This window comes from Triturus cristatus, chromosome 10 (genome assembly GCF_964204655.1).
Source record: "Triturus cristatus chromosome 10, aTriCri1.1, whole genome shotgun sequence".
Lineage (NCBI taxonomy): Eukaryota > Metazoa > Chordata > Amphibia > Caudata > Salamandridae > Triturus > Triturus cristatus.
The window spans coordinates 494,600,607-494,623,551 of record NC_140593.1 but is presented as its reverse complement, the minus strand read 5'-3'; the positions used below and the strand labels follow the sequence as shown (position 1 = coordinate 494,623,551).

Below are 22,945 nucleotides of genomic sequence, written 5' to 3'. Positions count from 1 at the left end.
GGTGCTCATCTGGGGGATCTGGAGATCAAGGGTCTTTGGTCTCCGGAGGAAAGATGGTCTCATATCAATCTTCTGGAATTGCGGGAGATACGTTTGGCGCTCAAGGCCTTTCTCCCTTCCCTTCGCGGTCAGTTGGTTAAAGTCCTGACGGACAACACTACCGCGATGTGGTATGTCAACAAGCAGGGAGGAGTAGGGTCGTATCATCTCTGCAGAGAAGCGTTACGGCTCTGGTCCTGGGCTCAGGATCTTCGGATTTGCTTGATGGCGAATCATCTGGCCTGGGTGCTGAACGTACGTGCAGAGAGTCTCAGACGGCAGTTCTCCGCCGACCACGAGTGGAGGCTTCATCCGGAGGTGGTTCGTCACGTCTTTCGGACATGGGGGACTCCTCGGATAGACCCGCGAGAACGCGCATTACCCGTCATTCTGCAGTCTCCAGTGTCCGTTGCAGAGGACATTGGGGGACGCGTTTCAGTTGAGTTGGGAGCTCACATCTCCTTTACGCGTTTCCTCCCATACCCCTGATTCCTCGGGTTCTGAGGAAAATTCGCCAAGACTGGGCCCAAGTTATATTGATCGCCCGGATTGGCCAAGAAGGGTGTGGTACACAGATCTACTTCACCTTTCATCGCGCCCTCCGCTCCGTCTCCCTTTCAGGGCAGACCTCCTCTCGCAGTCGGAGGGGCAGGTTCTACACTCCCACCTCCAGAGCCTGCACCTTCATGCCTGGAGATTGAACGGGGCAACCTGAGTTCCTTCTCTCTCCCGCCTGATGTGGTGGATGTTATTTTATCGGCCAGGCGACACTCCACCAAGTCCATTTATTCATATAGGTGGTCTAAGTTCGTTAAATGGTGTGGAGAGAGATCCATTGACCCTTTAAAAGCCCATCTTTCTAATGTGCTTCAGTTTGCTCTTTCCTTGGCTCAGCATTGCTGTGCTTGGCCACGGTCAAAAGCTATCGATCGGCCTTATCGGCTTTTTTATGTCTTCCAGATCAGCCGTCTTTATTTAAATCTCCTATTGTACTAAGATTTATCAAAGGCCTTACTAACAGGTTTCCACCTACTCCTTTTGTAATGCCGCAGTGGGACCTTAATCTTGTTCTGACTTTTTTGATGGGGTCTCCTTTTGAGCGCCTTCATAGTTGTCCTTTGAGGCTCTTGTCTTTTAAGACGGTATTTCTTGTAGCCATAACCTCGGCAAGGAGGGTGAGTGAGCTTCTAGCTCTTAGTTCAAAACCCCCGTTTTTAACCTTACATGCTGAAAGGATGGTTCTTAGGACCAGGGCTGCTTTCCTACCTAAGGTAGTTACTCCCTTTCATCTGGGGCAGTCCGTTACTCGCCCTGTTTTTTATCCACCTCCTCAGCCTTCCAAGGAGGAGGAAAGACTTCACCGATTGGACCCAAAAAGAACTGTGAGCTTTTATTTGGACAGAACGAAGGACTTTCGTTTGGACGATCAGCTTTTCGTGGGCTATGTTGGACAGTCTAAAGGCAAAGCTGTGCACAAGCACACTCTATCCGGATGGATCATCCTGGCCATCAAGATCTGCTACGCCCTTGCTGGTAAGGTTCCTCCGGAGGGTATTAGGGCTCATTCAACTAGAGCTAAATCTTCTACCTCTGCTTTGGCCAGGGGTGTTCCTGTGGTAGACATTTATAAAGCTGCGACTTGGGCCTCCCTCCATACTTTCGCAAAGCATTATTGCTTAGACTCTGAGATGAGGAGGGAGGGCCATTTTGCGCGCTCTGTCTTGCAGGACTTTTTGGTATAGGAAGGTGGACACCCTCCTCCGGGAGTGGGACTGCTGTGGGAATCTATTCACAAGGTGAGGAATCCACTAGCAGATGTATCCATCAGAAGACAAGTTACTTACCTTCGGTAACGCTTTTCTGGTGGATACAATATCTGCCTGTGGATTCCTCACTGGCCCACCCGCCTCCCAGTTGTCCACCTTTGTATACCTTAAAGGATGCCTTGCTTGACATGATGTTTTATCTGGTACACTTATAGGAAATGCTGTTGTTCCTTAGCTTTCCTTTTTGTATATGTACTATGTATATTTGTTTGAATGTTGTATACTGTGTATACTTTGAATCTGTTGTCGGTCCACCCGTTCGCCTAGGAGGCACGGAAAAAATGGGTGGAACGGACGTCATCACGCCGACGTGGCCCTCTTATGGCTCCGGTGACGTCATATGGAGTCGCGAGCGGAGCAGAGGTATTAGGACGTCCACGTCGGCGTAGAGAGCTGGGGAAAAAAGTTCTGTGGAATGCTGGCGCAGGGGATATTCACACGGTGAGGAATCCACAGGCAGATATTGTATCCACCAGAAAAAGCGTTACCGAAGGTAAGTAACTTGTACTTCACTGCTTAGGTCAAGTAAAGAGGTGAAAAACCTCAACAATTATGTGTTTCTAGTTTAATTTCCAAGAGGATTTCCAGGAAGATGAAGAGAAAGTCCACTGCTTCTACAAAACTAGTTCACACACTACTGCTGTATATGTTCATGAGATCCAGCTATTCTTGTAGTTCATAATTCAGTTGGACTTGATATTTCATCATATTTTAGATCAAATTTGCGAAGCAAAATGCTGTCATCTTGGAAACCCAGAGACATGGTGCTTGAAACTAGTATTTGGGGCATACCTTCAACTGTAAAAACTAGCATCCAGTTTTAAATCCTGATCTCAAAAGGAATCTACATAAAAACAGTTACATCTTTCCACGTTGTATTGGGTAGAACTTTGGTAAGTTGTTTTATTGATCACTGGTGCTTCAAGGTCACCAAAACAAATTTACTGCAAATGGATAACTAAGTTACTCCTGTTGGACACTTTGGCTCTCTCCAAGAAGCAAGGGAAGCAGTCTGGGCTTACTCGACTATGTGGCAGGAGCTAGAAACTCCAACACAATGTGACACAGCAAATAAAACCCAACAGCAATGTCCAGTCAGTGCTTAATCTTTAAAGAAAAAAACTTTTATTCCCAACAAAGTTACAACTAGGACTAAGAACGGGAACCAGAAGGTGAGCGGAAATGTAACCCAAAATGATTGAGTAGCTCCTGTATGTTAGATTTTCTATTATAGTGGCTGTTTAGCCATCTTATGCCGGGGCATTGCTTGATGTCATAATTGTTGGCTACAAGATTGTCCTTCATCAGTAACCCTACACGATGCCTCATGAAAGAAGAAAAGCCACAGGACCAGGATAACTGCTGGCAGCTACCTCAATCTGGAAGAATGATACACCTATTAGGGGAATAAATGCTCCTAAGCAAAGAGGGACCTCACGATGTTCCTGTGCACCCTATCCGTCTACTATCCATTGTGATGGCCAACATATAAGGGAGAAACTCTATGTCCTAGACCAGCAGTGTTAACCTTTTGACATTTGTTAACCCCCACTGAATCATTACTCGAATCAGAGGACCCCACTGAGTCATTCTTGGAAGTTGGGGACCACCGGCGTAAGCAATTTCTTTGATTTGAGCTTCAAATCAATACACAAAAATACATAAATTAGTAAACACCAAACAAATGCTCAAATGTTGAAATATTTTGTTTAATTCACATCTAAATATAGAAAAAAACATTTAACATTTTAAATTTTGCTTTTTTATTTGTACTTTATTAATTTTAATATTATTTTATTTTGCAACAAAGTCGTGGACCCCCAGGGTCCTCAGACAACTGGTTAAGAACCACTTACTAGACAAAGTAAGAGCATCTAACCACCGCTGCATGTTCACCCATACCACTGCCGGCACAGGAATCAAAAGGTGGATGTCGCAAGATGCTGTTCTCCAGACGTTCAGGACATAGTGCATCACTGGGCCCATGTGAAGATATTCCTGTGGGACCAGGAAGACCTAGGCAGGCAAAAGGAAGACAAAAGCAAAAAGCCCAAACCTTAATGCCAAAGACTAATGCAACACAAAATACCATTTCTAGAGGCCCTGGCAAATCTCCATGGAGAGACTCTTCATCACTCTCGGAGGTACTTGCGTGGGGAATAGTTCCCAACACCAGAATCTCTGAGCCATGGCACTCCCCTGTTGATGCACTACTCCTTGCACACCTCCCGACCTACTCTTTATAAAGCTCAATTCTCACTTTACTTGTGCACAAATTAATAGAAATACCTGGAATATTCCCGGCGTTGCCCATCATAGGACCTCCTGCAGATACCAGAATGACTGTTGTGACCTATGCACCACTCCCTCCTACCCCTTCTGATGCCTTATGCAATTAAGTGCCCAGATTACATGTTCCAGACCCTCCAGAAACACTAGTGCTTCTCAGTCCAGCCTACAGCAGTATGCAGCCATTGCTTATGTTACAGTGTTGTGGCCTCTCTCACACAGGCATGGAAAAACATGGGGCCTGTAGAGAGAACAGCTCAAAAGGAAAGCTGAGCACAGTGTCCTCTACAACTCCAGGGAGAGCTCACTCTCACACAAGTCAAAAACAGGAACTCAAAGCATTAGCAAGGTATGTAATTCTGGTCCGCCCACCAGATGGGACTCTAGGACCTTTGCAGCATTATTCTTGGTGTGGGTTACGGGCCTTTCTATCTGTTCCCCAAAGGTGAAGCCTCTTCAGTCTCCTAATTTCATTGTCGCTACATGCATAATAAAGTGTGCATATAGGCTAACATGTTTGCTTCAGTGGGTAAATAGGTAAGTCTGCTGGAGTCTACGCGTATGAGAGCTACACAAGGCAGCGCTATCCTTTGTTCAGGCTCTGATATCCATCTACACATCTCCTGTAACCCTCCTGAAACTAGTAGCCTCAATGTGTTGAGGGGAATAGCCAGCCCAATAAATTGATGTAACCAGGATTCCACAGCCAAATTGAGATCTACCCCTTCACCCTTTCCATTTCATGATCTGCATTTCTACAGACGATGATTCCCTGTTGTCTGAAGCCAGTCCATATTTCATTTGAGCCAGTTTGAATAAGTCTTAGAAGTAGCAGTATGGCTGCATAACCGGGCAAGAGATCATATCAAATAACAACCATCCGGAACTGTAGAAGGCCCTAGAAATTCAAAAGGTGCAGACTGCTCGATTGGCCAAGCCTGTTAATTCACCGAAGAGAAATACTGGTCTGTTTGCCAGTGCCTCATTTAACTGTTCGACTCTGAATCTTTGAAAAATGTGAACCCCAGTACAGGACAAAAGAATACCAAAGACACAGGAGTGGGACTCAATATGCTTTCTCACTCTGACCCCAATAATCCTTCTAATTTCCGACCTATCTTGCTGCTTCATCTCCTCAGTAAACATCTGGAGAGCACAAATTGTCAAGGCATGTGGTTCCGAGATAACATCTAATACTGATGACACACAGCTGGTTAACTCCTTTGGCCCCGATGTGGAAGGGGTGAAAGTCTGTTTCTCTGATTGCATGAGAAGGATTGCTTCCTGGATGTCTAGCAACTACCTCCAACTGAATAGAGAGAAGACAGCAATACTCTTACTCTGGAAAGCTCAATATCTATGGGAGTCAGACTGGTGGCCATCCGAATAAGGATCTCCCCGTCCCCAAAACAAGTAGTCAAAAACCTTGCCATAAAGTTTGACACTTCTTTGTCCATGAAAGAACCTGTTTCGACCCTTTGCAGAATCTGTTTTGCCACCATGCGACTACTGAAGAAAGCATTTCAAAGGCTTCTTACGACCTCCAGGAAAACCCTAGTTCATACCTATACTACAAGTTGCCTTAACTATGGAAATGCTTTTGTAATCTTCCGCCTGGCTCTCCCTCTGCCCCAATACTTCACTCTCTACACTGGCTGCTTATAAGGAAAAAAACTCCTTTTTAAGATGCACTGTATTACTCATAAAACCCTGAATTGTAAGGCTCCAACCTACTTGCAAAAAAGAATCTGTTATTATCATCTGACTGGAGCACTGAGATCCACAGATAAAGCCCTCCACCAAATTCCATGTATTCATACCTCCAGATTTGGAGGGAGGTCCTTTTCCTACTTGGCCCCATTCTATTGGAATAAACTTTCCCTAACAATACGCTTATGCGGAGAGCTGGGTATGTTTTAAAAAAATCTTTAAATCCTGGCTCTTTTGTCAGTTTTTTGGCTAGTACTATAGTTCAGCAAAAGCGCCAAGATATTCCTTTGGGGATGATTTGTTTGCACTGTACCAAGAGAGCTTAACATAACATGCCTCTGACCTGGACCCAAGTCCGGGAAAACCTGCAGAATTGCCTTACGTTGTGACTAATACAGAAATGAAGAACCTATCAGCCTGCACGGGTAGCCAGTGTGCATGTAAGGAGACTTGATCCACTGATGGGTAGGGACTCTGAGAAGGACATCTCAAAGAAACTGACACTTCCCATTAAATCAACATCAGTTCAAGAAATACACAGAAAGACACTTTAATAAGAATCATTCCCTACAAAAAGCCATTCCAATACCACAACCCCTCTCCCCTCATCTTTTTCTACAACATAAATCCTAGAATCCAAAAATGCAGCCCATCCCTCAACTGTATTTCCTGGGCCCTCCTAACAATCTATTTATTAGTATGTCTACCTTTTGCTCCTGACCACTAGTTAACAAGATCCTCCTATTCTGGAATCAAAATTCCCTGATGCATCTTGCATCATTTAGACACCAAATTCATCCTTCTGTGAATGGCAGCGCTTACATGACCTACACTCAAGAACATTCTAGTCATCTTTATCACAGCTTGAACTATGTCTGTTTATTCACATGCTCTGGTGCAATATAGATGCTTGTGATTATGAAGCACAAGAGTCTCTCTTTTTTTTTTTTAACCTAATTTACTCCTTTTGCCTTGGAACTTCCCTACACTTCTCTTCTACCCTATTTACACTTTTAATACCCTGTATGCCTATTCAGACATTCTACAACCCATGCAAGCAGCCTTGATTTGAGCTACCATGGGTACATAAGAAATCCTCTACCTGAACGCTGCATGCATTACCTCTTGAATCTCCAGTAGCTAAAAAAAAAAAAAAAAAAAAAAAAAAAAAACACACAGGACATACTGTGCACTGATCCACAATTACAACACAGAGACATGCTTTCACATGCACTCCTTTGAGTCATGATCGTTATAGTTGCAACATTTCCTGAAATTTCTACATTTGCGTACAATGTGCCAAATATTTACAATGGCAACATCATAAAGAATTTTGTAAATATTTTAACACTGAATTACATATATACCATGGCCACTGGAAATCTGCGATGGGGAAAGCCAAACGCAGCAGGTCTGACTAAATTATGCAGCAAGAAAAGACAAATTATACGGCATAATGCTGCAAATTTTGCTATAGTATTTATTAATTTGACATTTCTACACGTTAAGATTGTAGGGCAAATGGGGAAAGGGTAGACTGGAACTACCAGGTACTGAATTATACTATGTAGCAGCACAGTTGTAGGATGTGAGACACTGGCTTGAGGAGAGAGACAATTGGGAGAAGAGGCTGCTCTGTGGGATGCACAGAGATACCCCATTGGATAGTCTACTGATGAGGTATAGGGGTTTCGAGGTCCATGCTGTTTATCACCAGACAGACCTGTAGAGCATGGGACATAACTGTCAAAAAGATTCTAAAATTACCACACTTTGTGTTGGAGATGCGCATTAGAAGCATACCACCATCTGCGCAAATCGCTCTTAGTAGGACAGTGACCAAGTGGACAAGAGGGGAGGGGGGGGGGGGGGGGGGGGGGGGGTTGAGGCACTTGCGAATATCCATCCAGACTGCACACTTCTAGCTTTTTCCGATGCGCAGGAAACATTTAGAGTAGTCCCAGGGCACTGCATACAGTATGCTAAAAGTAACTGCACGGCCAGCGATATATTGCCAACCTTCCCAGATGCACCCGCTCACAAACAAACAACGGTGGACTTGTATGCTCTGGCTCATTATAAGAAGCGGATATTCAGTATATCTAAACCTCTGCATTCTGACAAGCCCTTACAGAGGTTGACTGTGTTGGACAGATTGCAAGATTATGGGGAGTGGCCTATACTGGAAATAGAGTGGAACAGGGGATTTGCCACAACTAAAGAGATCCAGCAATTTCCGTCTCAAACTAACACAATACAATTAGGTCCACATTACATATTTATCTAGTATTGGGGTATCTTTCATAGATTCACATGCCTAATCATTCCCAGCCGTCGAGATGGGAGTCCCACAGTAAAATACAAAAGCAGTGCCATAAATTATAAATAGGCTAAAAAAGGGCCCAAGGCCATCTATTAGCCTATTTATGTACTTTTTCAAAAAGGAGCAAAAGTTGGCTCCAGCCAATCATCTGCTAGCACCCTCTAGAACACTCCCAGCAGAGGCAAGTTCTCTTCAGATTTTCACCGCACGTCATGTGGAAGGGAGTCTCCCGGAGTGCTACTCAGTTTTTTCCTTTTATTCAGCTAACTTTGACATCATGTCAGACAAGAAAGGCCTCTTCCACCCTTGCAAGACCTGTGGGAAGAAGAGGGTCCATGTGGATGACCCACATAAAGAATCTATTTATTGCCTTTATCCCAGGCATGAGGTTCTGACAAAACCCTCAAGGACAGCGAGGGGAGAGTACTTTTGTGGCTTCAATCCACAAAACAACAATCTCGTTCTTCAGATGAAGAAGAAGAGCTGGCTTCAACATCTCACAAGAGGGCTAGATCCAAGGAAAGATCCTCAGGTGAGGGAAGAAAACATTTTAAATCTTCCCAATAAAAGCCTGTAAGCAGGGAGAGGAGTTCTAAACATTCCTCTGAACCAACGCTGCCTGTACCCACAACGCCAGTCAAGAAAGATAAAGAGCGTCCAAGATCTCTCTCTTCGGATTCTGCGAGTAGAAAGCAGATAAAAAAAGCCAGCGGCGATGACTATTTCTCTCTCGTCATCGGCGATATGTGTAACATCATTGACGGCAACCGTCACGACAAAGGCGATCCAGTCCCCTATTCTATCTACTAAGATTTCTATTGTGACGAGACCTTTGTCGTTGAAATCCGTCGACGACCCATCGTCGACAGCAGAGACACTGTTGATGAAGTCACCGATGACGAAGACACCGTCAATGACAACATCACCGTTGACGACAGTACCATTGTCGGCGACGACACCGTCAATGATAACACCCACTATAGCATTACAGTTGACGACGACACAGTCGACGAAGGAAATTCCCTCAATTATAATTTCTGCACCATCGACGCCCCCGTCGACTGGGATAACTAAAGTCACTACCGTTACAAAGACATTTCTACACCAGTCTTTGCAAGACTTTAGTAAAGTATCACCTTTGCTCCCATCGCACCTTTTGGAAGGTTATATTGAGCAAGAGGGAGATGATGAGGATGATGATGATGGCGGCCTATATGGGGTATCTCCCAGTCCATCTGAGCTCCATGTAAAATGCCAGGATGATGATAATGAGGAGGAAGATTACCATAAGGCACATTATTATCAGGAACAATACATGGCTCCACGTCATAGCTATCAATTTAATCTCAGACAGGAACCGCACCACAGAGAAATGGCTCATCTATTGCCATCATTGATACAGGATCTGCAAGCCTTGTTAGCGGATTAAAGATTCCCTCCTCAACAAAGTCCAGGTTCCTCATGTGGAAGTGCCAACGGACGTACCAGATCCTCAAGTCCTTAGTAGTCCAGCGAATACAACGGGCTCCGTTCCAGCTGACCCTGGAGATCAGAACACTTCCTGTTCAGAAGAAGAAGGTAAATTACCTGATACGGCATCCGTTCCTGATCCTTGGGAGGATTATGAGATCCCAACACCAACCCCTCCTCTGCACTTACCTTCAGACTCTCCTCCAGAAGATATCTGGGGATTTCACAATTTTATGCAGAGGGCAGCCAATAGGTTCCACTTACCAATCACTGTAAAACAAACAGAATGTTTTCTGTACGATTTTAAAGAGGACACAAGGAAAGTGGTACGTTCAATTCCTGTTATCGACCATATATGGCAGCAGGATGTAAAGATTATGAAGATGCCGACATCCATACCGCCGGTACTGCCTCGTGTAGAGAAGAAATATAGGGCTCCGGAGGACTCTCCATCTTGCCTTATTGGACACCCAAAGCCAGATTCTGTCATCTCCCAGGCTGCTCAGAGGCGCTCGAAGAATCCGGCCATGCCAATTACTTCCCTCCCTGCCCGTGGGCTCAAATACTTCTGCTTATGCACAGCAGTGGCACCAAATAACATCAGACCGCTGGGTGTTGGACCTAGTCACAAAGGGTCACACTCTAGAATTCATTCAAAAACCACCAATTACTCAGCCCAAGGGTCCCCCTTCCCCTCGTCTTCACTTATTGCGAAAAGAAGTCTTGATCATGCTCCTCAAGGAAGCAATAGAGGAAGTACCATTCACTCAGAGGAAAGGTTTCTAGTCTTGTTTCTTCCTAATAAGAAAGAATTCAGGAGATTGGAGACCGATTCTGGACCTAATGAAACTCAAAAAGTTTCTCAAAAAAACAGACATTCAAGCTGGTAACACTCTCCGATATTCTGGGATGCTTAAACAAAGGAGATTTCAAGACTTCACTCGACATGGAAGACGCATATTTTCATATCCCAATCCACCCAAAACACCGGAAATATCTATGGTTCACAGTGGCTGGTACCCACTATCAAATCAAAGTGCTCCCGTTTGGTCTAAAATCAGCACCACGGATCTTCACCAAGTGCCTAGCGCCAGTAGCGGCGGATTTGCGATCTTAGTGGTTTCAAGTCTTTCCATACCTCGACGATTGGCTGCTCAAAGCTGCAACAGCCCAGGAAGCTGATAAGACGACGACAGCTTGTCTCCGTCTATTCAATGCATTGGGACTCACTCTAAACAGGGAAAAATCAAATTTACGTCAAACTCAAGGAATATCGTTTCTGGGAGCATCCCTGGACACTGTTCAATGCACAGCATTCTTGTCTCAAGAGAGGCAGATGCAGCTCCAAAGGTTAACAAGGACAATTTCAAGAAGAATGTCAGTTTCTGTACGAATGTTCAAATCGCTTCTAGGGATGTGCTCTTCAGCAATAAACTTAGTACCTTTAGCCAGACTAAAGATGAAACCTCTTCATGAAGAACTGAACAAACAGTGGCAACAAGCTTTGGGATCTTTCGAAGATGTAATTCGAATCACAAAAAAGATGGTGGAAACACTACAATGGTGGTCTCAAACGACAAATCTTGTTCAAGGTCTAACCTTTCTGCAAAATACCCCAGATTTCATTTCTGACAACAGACACCTCCATGGAGGGATGGAGAGGTCATCTGCAGGATTTGAAAATCCAGGACCAATGGTCTTCGATACAGAAAAAACAACACATCAACAGATTGGAACTCAAAGCCATATTCCTATCTCTTCAGGCTTTCCTGCCAAGAATAGCAGGTTCCTCAGTGTTGGTCCGTATGGACAATACGACCAGCATGTATTATATAAACAAGGATGGAGGAACAAAATCCATGACGCTATCTCAAGAAGCGCAGGAATTATGGGAATGGACAACGCTCCATGGAATCTCGTTGAAGGCCGAGCATGTCAGGGGTCTACACAATACCCTCACAGATATGCTACGCAGGTCTCAGTCCAGCTGCCACAAGTGGGAGCTAGAGCAGGCACAGGTGGACAGAATCTTCCAAAGATGGGGAAAACCAGCTCTGGACCTCTTTGCAACAAAGAAGAACGTAAAAATGCCAGTATTATGTCAGCAGGTTTCCACTACCAGGGTCAAGGGGGAATGCCCTTTTAATGCGATGGTCAGGGATATATGCCTACGCTTTCCCCCATCCCATTAATCCCCAGGGTACTAATCAAAATGAAATCGGAAGGTTGCCGCCTAATCTTGATAGCACGAACGTTGGCCCAGACAATATCGGATCCCAGAGCTGCTCCTATTGTCGCAAGCTAGACTTCATCAGTCAGCAATAATGTGATCGAGGAACAAAGGCCAAGTGATTCATCCGGATCCATGTTCTCTTCACATGCACGCATGGCTCCTGAATTTGTAGAATTTAAGGATCTCGATATTCCACAAGACTGTAGAGAAATACTTGCTAAATCCTGTGCTGAAAGCACTATCAAAATATATCGTCTGAAATGGAAAACGGTTCTTTTGCTGGTGCGGAGAAAAAATGTATCCGCTGCAAGCCTCTGCTGAGCAGATTTGACCTTCCCTCCTCTCACTATCTAAATCAGCTATTCTTCAGTAAAAGTTCACCTGGCTGCAATTTCTCAGTACAGGAAGTCTCCTCAGATTCCTCTCACTGTTCATTTCCTCTCATAAAACAATTCATGAGAGGCCTTTTCCGCGCTTTTCCTCCAGTGTGCGCGCCTCCTCCAGAGTGGAAACTCAATGTGGTCCTAGCACATTTGATGAGACAACCATTTGAACCGATTCATAAAGCAGAACTTAAATTTAATAACACTAACTGTCTCCCGGTCGATAACAGACATGGCAACACTTGATGATGTGCTGGCTGCTTTAGCGACCATGCAAATTGAATTGGCTGCCTCCAGGCAAGAAACAGCCGATGTAAAAGCCAGACTGGATGCTATCCAATTGGACCCGCTCACGCCCAGCACCTCCCTCACGAACCAGACCCCTGCGGTAGTAGTGGAAATGCCGGTAGCCGTCCCCTTGGCAACACCAGAGAGGTACAGTGGGGATCCTAACACAGTGCAGGTATTCCTCACACAAGTGGCGCTACATTTATCGTGCAAACCAAGGGCGTTCCCCACGAGTCAGGCTCGTGTGGCTTTCCTTATATCCTATTTGGCTGGAAACGCGGCACAATGGGCCGTACCTCTGGTGAGCAGGGACGACCCCATCTTATGTGATTGGGGTGCTTTTCGCGAGGAATTCCTGAAGGTCTTCGACAGAAGGGCTGACTCGTACACGGCGGACCGTGAAATGCTTGAGTTGAGACAGGGATCCAACGACCTGGTGCAGTATCTCAACGCGTTCCGAAGGCTGGTTGCGGAAACCAAGTGGCCTGTTGCTAAACAGACGGCGCTCTTCCATCACGGGCTGTGCGATGAGCTCAAGGACGCCGTGGCTCATAGTGACCCACAACCCAAGACATGTGAGGGCCTTATCAACCTGGTATTACGGCTGGAACATAGGCTAAGTGAAAGAAAGGGGGATCATGGGAGAAAAGGAAAATCCCTTCCATCCTATGTGACAGTGGGAAGTCCTGAAACTTCCACCGCATCCAAGGGAGAACCCATGGACATCGGCGCAATACGAGCGAGCCTCACAGCCACGGAGAAAGAGTCACGCCGTAAACAAGGATTGTGCCTATATTGTGGCAAAAAAGGCCACTACGTACGTGAATGCCCGGCCAAACCGAAGAAGTCACGTTATCGGGCCAACCGGTCGGTAACAGCCGTGGTGGACGTACCGGCGGAAAACTAGAGGACTCCCAGACCAAAGAAGGGGCATCTCGGAGTCACTCATCCATCCCTTCACTTTCCAACTCGGTCACTAAGGGACAACGACACCTGTTTCTCACGGTGCACGTGGGAGTGCATGACCAGTGGATACCCGTTGTGGCCATGGTGGATTCAGGGGCCACTGGCATGTTTATGAACCACAACGAGGCATGCAGGCTAGGGCTAGTGCTTCTTCCCAAAGCTGTACCCGAAGAAGTCTATGCTGTAGACGGAAGGCGATTGGTGACGGGGCCCATCAGGCAGCACACGGGGGTCCTTCCGATGAGATGTGGGAGGAACCATTTGGAACAAATCGATTTTAACATCATCCGAGCGCCCCAATATGGCGTCATATTGGGATTGCCGTGGCTACAGAAACACAACCCCTCTGTGGATTGGCCAACACATCGCATCGAACTGACGTCACCGTATTGCATCCTGCATTGTGGAATAAGAACGGAATCCCTTGACGCAGATGAGAGCGGGAGTCAGACGGTGGCTACAGCGGCAGAAAAAGATGTGGCTCTCCCCCAGGCTTATCACAGTTTTGAGGATGTATTTGATGAGGTGAAGGCGGAAGTGCTACCACCACATAGACAGTTTGACTGCCAGATCGACCTGGTGCCAGGGGCCAGCGTTCCCAGCGGCAGGCTGTATGCCCTGACGGAGCCTGAAAACGTGCATCTCCGGGGGTACCTGGATAAACTCCTCAAGCTAGGATTCATCCGCCCGTCCAAGTCTCCGGCCGCCTCGCCACTCTTCTTCATCCCGAAAGCTAATGGGGAGCTGAGAGCCTGTGTGGACTTTAGGGCATTGAATGCGATAACCGTAAAGAATCGGTACCCCTTGCCTCTCATCAGTGTACTTCTGGAACAGGTCAAGAAAGCTCGTATCTACACCAAGTTGGATTTGAAAGGGGCATACCATCTGGTGCGCATGAGGGACGGAGACGAGTGGAAGACCGCCTTTAAGACCAGGTTCGGCCTTTTTGAGTACCTAGTCATGCCGTTCGGTCTGTGCAACGCCCCGGCAGCCTTTCAGTACTTTTTGAATGAGGTATTCAGAGAGGAGTTGGATATCTACGTGGTCGTATATATCGACGACATCCTCATCTATTCGTCCAGTGTGGAGGAGCACGTACACCACGTCAAAGCTGTGCTCCAAAAGCTGAGGGAAAACATGCTGTTTTGTAAACTCAGCAAGTGTGACTTCCACGTCACATCCGTGGAATTCCTCGGAGTGATGCTGAGTCCAGAGGGACAGGAGATGGCAGAACGAAAGATCAAGGCGGTGAAAGAATGGCCGGTGCCCCAAAGCGTGAAGGACGTCCAAAGTTTCATTGGCTTCGCCAACTTTTACAGGCGGTTTATAGATGGATTTTCAGGATTGGTGGCCCCAATCACACAGCTACTGAGGAAGTCCAAGGAGTTTGTCTGGTCCCCTGAAGCGAACAAAGCCTTTGAGGCCCTGAAAAGCGCCTTTGGTAAGGCGCCGGTGTTGGCTCACCCCGATCCGGATCTCCCCTACGTGGTGGAAGCGGACGCATCGGATGTGGCGCTGGGGGCTATCTTGTCCCAACGCAACCACGACACAGGGGTGCTTCATCCCGTTGCGTACATGTCCCGCAAACTCAACGACGCCGAACGCAACTACCATATTGCGGAGAAGGAGCTTCTCGCAATCAAGGACGCCTTCACCGAATGGAGGCATTGGTTGATGGGGGCAAGACATGTGGTATCGGTGTACACGGACCATCGGAACCTACAGTTCATGACGGCCACAAGACACCTTTCTCCCAGACAGCTGCGGTGGATGATCTTCTTTGCGGGGTTCAACTTCCGCATCGCATATCGGCCGGGGACGGAAAACCGGAAGGCGGACGCCCTGTCCCGTCAAACTGCAGTTAAGGAACCATTGCCTGCGACCGAGCATACCATCATTTCCCCGAGGATGGTATTGGGGGTTATCCAACCGGATACTTTCCTGAGGGGAATAAAGAGAGGGATCAGGTCATTCACATGGCGGAGGTGGCTCCTCAGTCACAGAGAATGGCAGCTGAAGGACGGGATACCCCTGAAGGGCAGGTGCCTATTGATACCCACGCCTAGGCTAAGGAAACAAGCATTCATCTGGTGCCATGACTCTCCATGCGCAGGTCATTTGGGCTTTGAAAAAACGGTGGCTAGCATGGGACGGCATTTCTGGTGGCCAACCATGAGAGTGGATGTCAGGAGGTGGGGACAGGAGTGTCCTACGTGTGCTACCATGAAGGCCGACCATGGCCGAACTCAAGGGCTCTTACATCCACTTCCGACCCCGGATAGACCATGGGATAGCATATCACTGGACTTCGTGGTGGGCCTACCGGTAGACCAGGGGATGACGGCAATACTGGTGGTGGTGGATTACTTGACGAAAATGGGGCACTTCATCCCCTGCAAGAGAGTCCCTACGGCCGGGGAATTGGCGTCACTACTCCTAAAGAATGTGGTACGACTGCATGGATTACCTGGGGTGATCGTGTCGGACCGGGGGTCGCAGTTTACTGCGCAATTCTGGAAGACTTGGTGCACTGCGCTGCATGTTAAGACCGCCCTGTCCACCAGCTACCACCCTCAAACGGACGGCCAAACCGAGCGCCTGAACCAAACGCTCAAACAGTATCTGCGATGTTTTGTGGACCAGGGCAGGGAAGAATGGGTCGACTTGCTATGGGTTGCAGAGATAGCCTATAACAACGCCACTCACAGCTCCACACAGTCATCTCCGTTCTATAGCAACTATGGCCAACATCCCAGGTTCTTGCCATTTCTACATCCGTTCAGAGAGGACAGGATTCCCGCCACAGCGGACAGGGTGGCACACATAAAGGACACGTTGATGCGCTCAAGGGCTGTCCTAATAGAGGCCAAGAGAAGATACAAGGCTGCGGCAGACAGGAAGAAAAGGCCCGGGCCACTGTACCGCACTGGAGACTACGTCTGGATATCCACAAGAAACATGAGGTTTCGAAAGAACAGTGTGTTCCATCCCAAGTACATGGGCCCCTATCGAATTACCAAGTGTATGGGTCCCGTGAACGTGAAGGTGTGCTTGCCCCAGTCATTGCGGATACACCCTGTCTTTCATGTATCATTGCTCAAACCAGCACCCTCCAAGCCGTCTGGGACACCTAGGCCGGTATGCGTGGAGTCTGAGGTGGAGTATGAAGTGTCGGGCATACGGGCGTCCAAATGGCGCAGGGGGAAGCTGTGGTACCTGGTTGCGTGGAAAGGCTATGGCCCGGAGGAGCAGTCATGGGAACCGGCTGAAGGGGTTCATGCTCCGCGCTTGGTCTCCTTGTTCCATCGGCGTTTTCCTGCCAGCGCTGGACCCGTGGGGAGCCGCTGAGAGGGAGGATGTACTGTCAAGAATTCCTGTCATGCGAGGGGAGGAAAACGGTAACCAGCGAAAACGGACTACATCTCCCAGGATGCTTAGCGGTTGAGAGGTTATGTAAACAGGAGAGCTGTTACATAACTCAAGGAAAACACGCCCTTATGTAAACAGGAGAGCTGTTACATAACTCAAGGAAAACACGCCCTTATGTAAACAGGAGAGCTGTTACATAACTCAAGGAAAACACGCCCTATAAAGGGAGGAACCGGGAGGTACAACGCTGTCGGATATTGTGTTTACACCGACGTACCTGCTTAGTGAAGAGCAGTGTTCCGGAGTGGTGCTCCAGTAAGGCAAGAACGGAGGTAGGTCGAGTCGTTACTCCCTGGGCCGTGTCTTGCCCCATCGTCACCTGTGAAGGACCCGGAAGCTCTACCGGATAACCATTGAGCTTCGCTTTTTGACTCGGCTGAGTCAAAGCGCAGTGGCGCTTTTGCTGGTTGGAGTCGTAACTCCCAGCCCGACCAGAGATACAGGGACTGCCAGCTGTAACGCACACCAGGAGGTGTTTGCCGCGTTACAGACTCGGAAGTCCACAGGATCGATCGAGCGGCTGCTCTCGGTTCAGTCTTCTTTGCTTGTGATTGGGGTATCGGTGACGCATCACCAGGAGGTGACTCCGCGTCCCGGTGCAGTCTGAGGAAGAGGTTGAGCGGCTGCTCCCTTCAGGTAGAGACCCCGGCTGGGTGTTTCCCTGACTCCTCGATTCTCCCCAACACTCTTCGTGCCCCTCACAGCCTACCGATTGGCATTGTCGGCCATTTCATTTCTGCCCTCTGTTGGCATACGCCGGGATCGGCGTATATGTAGAGGACGGTTAGGACCATCCGTGCTGTGGGCTGGTAACGTACTTAGCCTGGAGGATTCCAGTGACTATAACCTTTATTTATTCCTTGTATTATTTTTGCCTTCATTAAAATAACTAAACCTTCACAAGTGGTTGCGTTCTCATTATCGTGTCTGTTCAACGATCCTGAGACGTTCAGGGCGTTACACTTCTGAATGCCGAGATGTCTTGCAGAAGGGGCAGACTGTGTAATTTTAACATGGAACTGACAGAATATTTGGAGGAAATACTAAATAAGCTAAACCAGTCCATGGGTTGCATGATACCGCTAACGACTAAGCAGTGTTTACTCTGACTCATACCAAGGAAAAAGAATGATAAGCAAGACATTTATAATGCTGGGTTTAGTACTAGCTAAAACAGAGGTCTTCAATCTGTGGATGCGACCACCCGGGGGGCTGTGGACTCCTGTGAAGGGGGTCGCGGATTCCTCAGCTTCACTTGTCCCTGCAAAATGATAGCCATCCTAGGACTGCTAATTTAGATTGTTATCATCTGCTTGGCTGAATGAAATGCAAATGTGCCTTATCAGTTAATCTGCAAGTGTGAAGGATGCTTAGGAGCAGTTCTGGCTCTTTGTGATGAGAGATTTTTTTTTTTAAATGGAAGTGCAAGAGTTAACAACTGGGCTAGGAAGTTCTTTCAATATTAACTGTATTTACATAGCACTTAGTGCCCCATAATATGTGTTGAAGGACAGTTTTGTAAAAAAAAAAAATGGCATTACATACGCTCAGGTATTACTAAAGTCTACATTTTGAAAGCACCATTTTATCGTAAAACTATTTGCACATTTTGCGGCATTCTATCTTACCCTGTGTGTAATGCAAGTATAAAAAAATTGACTTACATATTCACAGTGCTTTCTGTCACAGGCTGAGACCTCGTAGCACTAAAATTACACATCACTTTTTTCCACTGCACCAATCTAGATTTAATTCTGTGGTGCTCTGGTTACACACAGACCTCTGCAGTGCATTAACTGATAGAGGTTTCATAATGTACTACAGGGAATTTCCCACTGAGCAATAACTTTTAATTTATTTTTCATCTACGCTGTCCATTGTTTTATAGGTAGATACATGATGGTGAAAGACCTAAAAAACGTACAGAATATTTTGGGCTTATTTATGAGAAGCTTGCATCGCCAGAGAATCACTTTTTTTGATGCTCAGGTGGCGCATGCGTCTCAACCATACCTATTAGGCAGTGCAAAGTCACCCTGCATGGCTTTGGATGGCCTCATAGATATGGAGTAAGATATAGCAGTGCAAATCACTGTGTTGCCTTACACTGCGTTAAGGAGGTAAATCTCCAAAACGATGAGGGTCCAATATGTGTGCACTGAAGAATATAAAATTGATACAATAATACTGAACGTATATATTCCACTCCACCTCCAGTGGCCCACCGTAAAAAAAAAAACACTCTGGAACAAACAATATACCAATGTATGGAAGGAGTGGACAAGTACTTTGTCAACAATAAATTATTGTAGTCCAAAGAAATTATTTTCTGAAGTCCAAGAAATTTCTTCCAAAAAGATTCTTTTATTCTTTCTAATTATTTTCAAGTTGGTGCTCCAACACATTCTTAGAAGTCCAAACACAATCTTAGTTACATAAAAACACAGCCAACGCGTTTCGTCCCCCTTGGGACCTCATCAGGGCTCCTAAATAATGGCACGACGCTATTGCGGTGTTATTCGAAAGGAGGTGGAGGCCACGAGGAACCCAGTGCCAGAATAGAAGGACTCGATATGTGGAGAATACCCTCTATTTAACTAGAACGGACATAGAATGAGAAAGCTTTTAAATTGATGGAAAAACAAAGACTGGGATGATACTGGCACTAATTCAGAACTAATATTTCACACCACCGCGGTAATATTTAGGAGATAACGTTTAATTTGATGAGAACTAAATAACAGACCTGGATGATACTGATATCCTTCCAAGATTGGTATTTAAAGCCGTCGTGTCATTATTTAGGAGCCCTGATGAGGTCCCAAGGGGGACGAAACGCGTTGACTGTGTTTATATGTAACTAAGATTGTGTTTGGACTTCTAAGAATGTGTTGGAGCACCAACTTGAAAATAATTTGAAAGGATAAAAGAATATTTTTGGAAGAAATTTCTTGGACTTCAGAAAATAATTTCTTTGGACTACAATAATTTATACTTGTCCACTCCTTCCATACATTGATATATTGCGTTATGGAGGTGTTCCATGGGCTTTGTGTGGGGTTCCCACGCAACACCCATGGATTATGATGCTGCCCCAGATTTACAAAATCACGTAAACCTGGGGAAGCAACAAAACCCTACCCCTCCCAAGCGGAGGCGTAACGAGGAGAAATGTTTTCATTTCTCCTCTTTTTTCCCTCTTTCCATGTGTGCTGCATTCTGCAGCTCACAAAGAAAGAGGAAAACGACCTCAGGATTGTTTTGGTGAAGGAAGGTGCCCCTTCCTGTACAAAAAGAATCCTGGCAATGTTAGTGCTAGGCAGCAATTTGTGCGCCAATGCAAATGAAAAGGACTGGAATGAACTGTATTTCATAAATAAGGTGCATTCCTCCCCTTTCACACTGGCATAGGGCAGCGCCGCAAGGAGACTGCCAATTCCACATAAATGAGGCCCTTTGTTTTTAGCTACACCTCTGATCACGCCCCCAAGCTCACTGACCTTTGATTTGCTAAACACTGTTTAATATTAGTTCCCCACCGTAAAAAACATTTGCTGTGGGAATTGGAGGCTCTTAGAAATGGGGGTCTCTAGTTGGCAATGGTTTGCACCTTTGTCCAAGTAGGGACCCTTCCTTCTAGTCAGGGTAAGGAGGATACACTACTGAAATAACCCCTTCTCACCCCCATGGTAGCTTGGCACGAGCAGTGAGGCTTATCTCAGAGGCAGTGTGTAAAGCATTTGTACATAACCAACAGTAATCCAGTGAAAACACAACAAAAGGACACCACACCAGTTCTAAACATGCATTGGCATAGCCAATAGGTCTCGCCTTTGGGACCTTATAAGTGTTTAACAATTCAACAGTTAATGTTGGTGCACCAAGGATATTGTGCTGCATAACTAAATACTTATAAGGTCCCAAAGGCGAGACCTATTGGCTATGCCAATGCTTGATATATATATATATATATATATAGGTATAATAAATCGATGCCTCCGAAGAAGATGCTGCATTCAAAACTCTGGTCAAGATAGGCCCCCAGAGTTTGGGGGCAGATTTAAATACACAAACTGGCACCCAGTCTGGTTCCCCTGCGCTGGTTTGGATGGCCAACATGACTTCTTCAAGAGTAATTTCTAGCTTTGCAGGTCCCCATTCCCCTTCTGACCTCCGTGTATGCCTTACTGCATCCTCGGTGTTCTGTCTAAAGATATCAGAATAATGAGCCACCCAACTGTCACAGGGGACAAAGTAGCTTAGCTCAGGGATATCATCATTTTTTAGAAATGGTGCATTTTCATTATCACAGAATAACTTAGTGTTCTTATCCTCCGCCGCAAGGGCGATGTTATCACATGCTTTGTTCTGGAGTATTTTTATCCTTGCATCCCAAGCCTGTTTGTATTGGATGCGCAGGGTCTTAATGACCAGAAAATTCCATGGCGATCTACTCAAGGCATGTTTAAGAGACCGAAGGGCTTTGGTGCAGGCGGTATCAAACCTTCCCCTTTTGTTATTCCCTGCTCTGGTAGGATGGCAGGTCAGGAGTAGTTTTAAGGAGCTGGTGATATACTTAAAAGTTATTTACTAACAGATTGGGAACAAGAGCCTCCTGAAGGCAGTAGTCAATTTCCCTGAGCTTTTTCTCTACTATTCTTTGTAACATAATATTGGGATCAGCGCCTTCCCATTTAATTCTTACACCATTTGGCCTACTTGTGGTGATGTTATTTACTATACAGAATAAATCGTGCCTCAACCTAAAAATAACATAATCTTGAGATCACATTATGGTCACTTAGGGCCGCCGTTACTGTGATGGGTGTGCCACACATAACATTTACTGACGCAGATATCAGTACATGGTCAATAACAGAAGTCAAATTTCTGTCAATAAATGTTGGAAATAAGTCTCCATTAGTATCACCATCACACCTCAAAAGCTGTAGATCGTATTTGGTAATAATAAAGTTCAATGCTTCACCATACTCATTGTCACGGAAATGGTAATTTCCCATCCCATCCTGATAAATACAGCCACATGCCTGTGTATCAGATAAAGCACAGGCCTGTATATTAAAATTCTACTGCCCATAATAAATATAATTTGTATATTTGGAGCTTAAAAAAAGATTCTAAACAATGATCAAGTGCCATTGCCACCCTACTACGTATTAGATCGTAGACGTTATTATAGTAATTTATTATAACCAAATCTTTCTTTCCCTTATTCTTCAGCCACAGTAATTGGAAGTGTGGGTTTGGTTTTATGATCTTTTCAACATTTACTGAGATTTTATTCGAAATAAGGGTCAAAAGACCCCTTTTGCCCGCCCAGCGTGTGATGCTATTGCTTCTAAAAAGTATGAGGGGAACCCTTCAGCAATTACAAGTTTCATACACCATGTTTCTTGCATGCATGTTATATCGAATTCAGATATAAAATTATTCCAGTCAGTGTTCCTTATTTTATTCATGAGCCCGTTCACATTCCATGTGGCAAACCTAAATTTTCCTTCCACAAGTCAATTAATTGGATTTGTGCTTGTGGCTACAGTTGATGTTGTGCTGGGGATGAGACAATTGTCACGATTAATATTATCGGGCTTGGATGTCTCCCCTCTGTGCTGGATAGCCAGACCAGGGCCGCAATTAATATAGCTGAGGGACAAATTACGCTGCTGTGCCTTGGATATGTCCTCTCTACAAAACATTACAGTATCATCTACACTATATTCTTTACAGTGGAGTCAATCATTGTCTTCCATGACACTCCATACTTGAAATCTATTTGACAAAAGTAGGTCATGGGAGTAGAAAAAGAGTGGCCTAGATGCCTGTTCATTTTGCGTATTGGCCCGGGGCGATTGTGACTTTTTAAGTGACAATAGAAAAACCCCAGTGGTAATACGGCCACATATCGACCAACTGGTGGTAATAATGCTGCCTTTGCGTGGAGATCCCCGGCTATACTCAGGTTTTGCAA

The 22,945-nt window shown here is 45.9% G+C and overlaps 1 protein-coding gene and 1 long non-coding RNA gene across 3 annotated transcripts in view; one reads left to right on the top strand and one right to left on the bottom strand.

The window, feature by feature from the left end:
* Window positions 1-22,945, top strand: part of ZMYND11 (zinc finger MYND-type containing 11) — a 785,443-nt gene that overhangs the window by 77,548 nt on the left and 684,950 nt on the right. The gene's annotated exons all lie outside the window — the stretch shown is intronic.
* The window catches only part of LOC146789641 (uncharacterized), a 66,335-nt gene that overhangs the window by 36,382 nt on the left and 7,008 nt on the right, over window positions 1-22,945 (bottom strand). The window contains exon 2 of the long non-coding RNA XR_014970133.1: window positions 3,722-3,881. This is a non-coding gene — a long non-coding RNA (uncharacterized LOC146789641). The remainder of the gene's footprint in view (window positions 1-3,721; window positions 3,882-22,945) is intronic.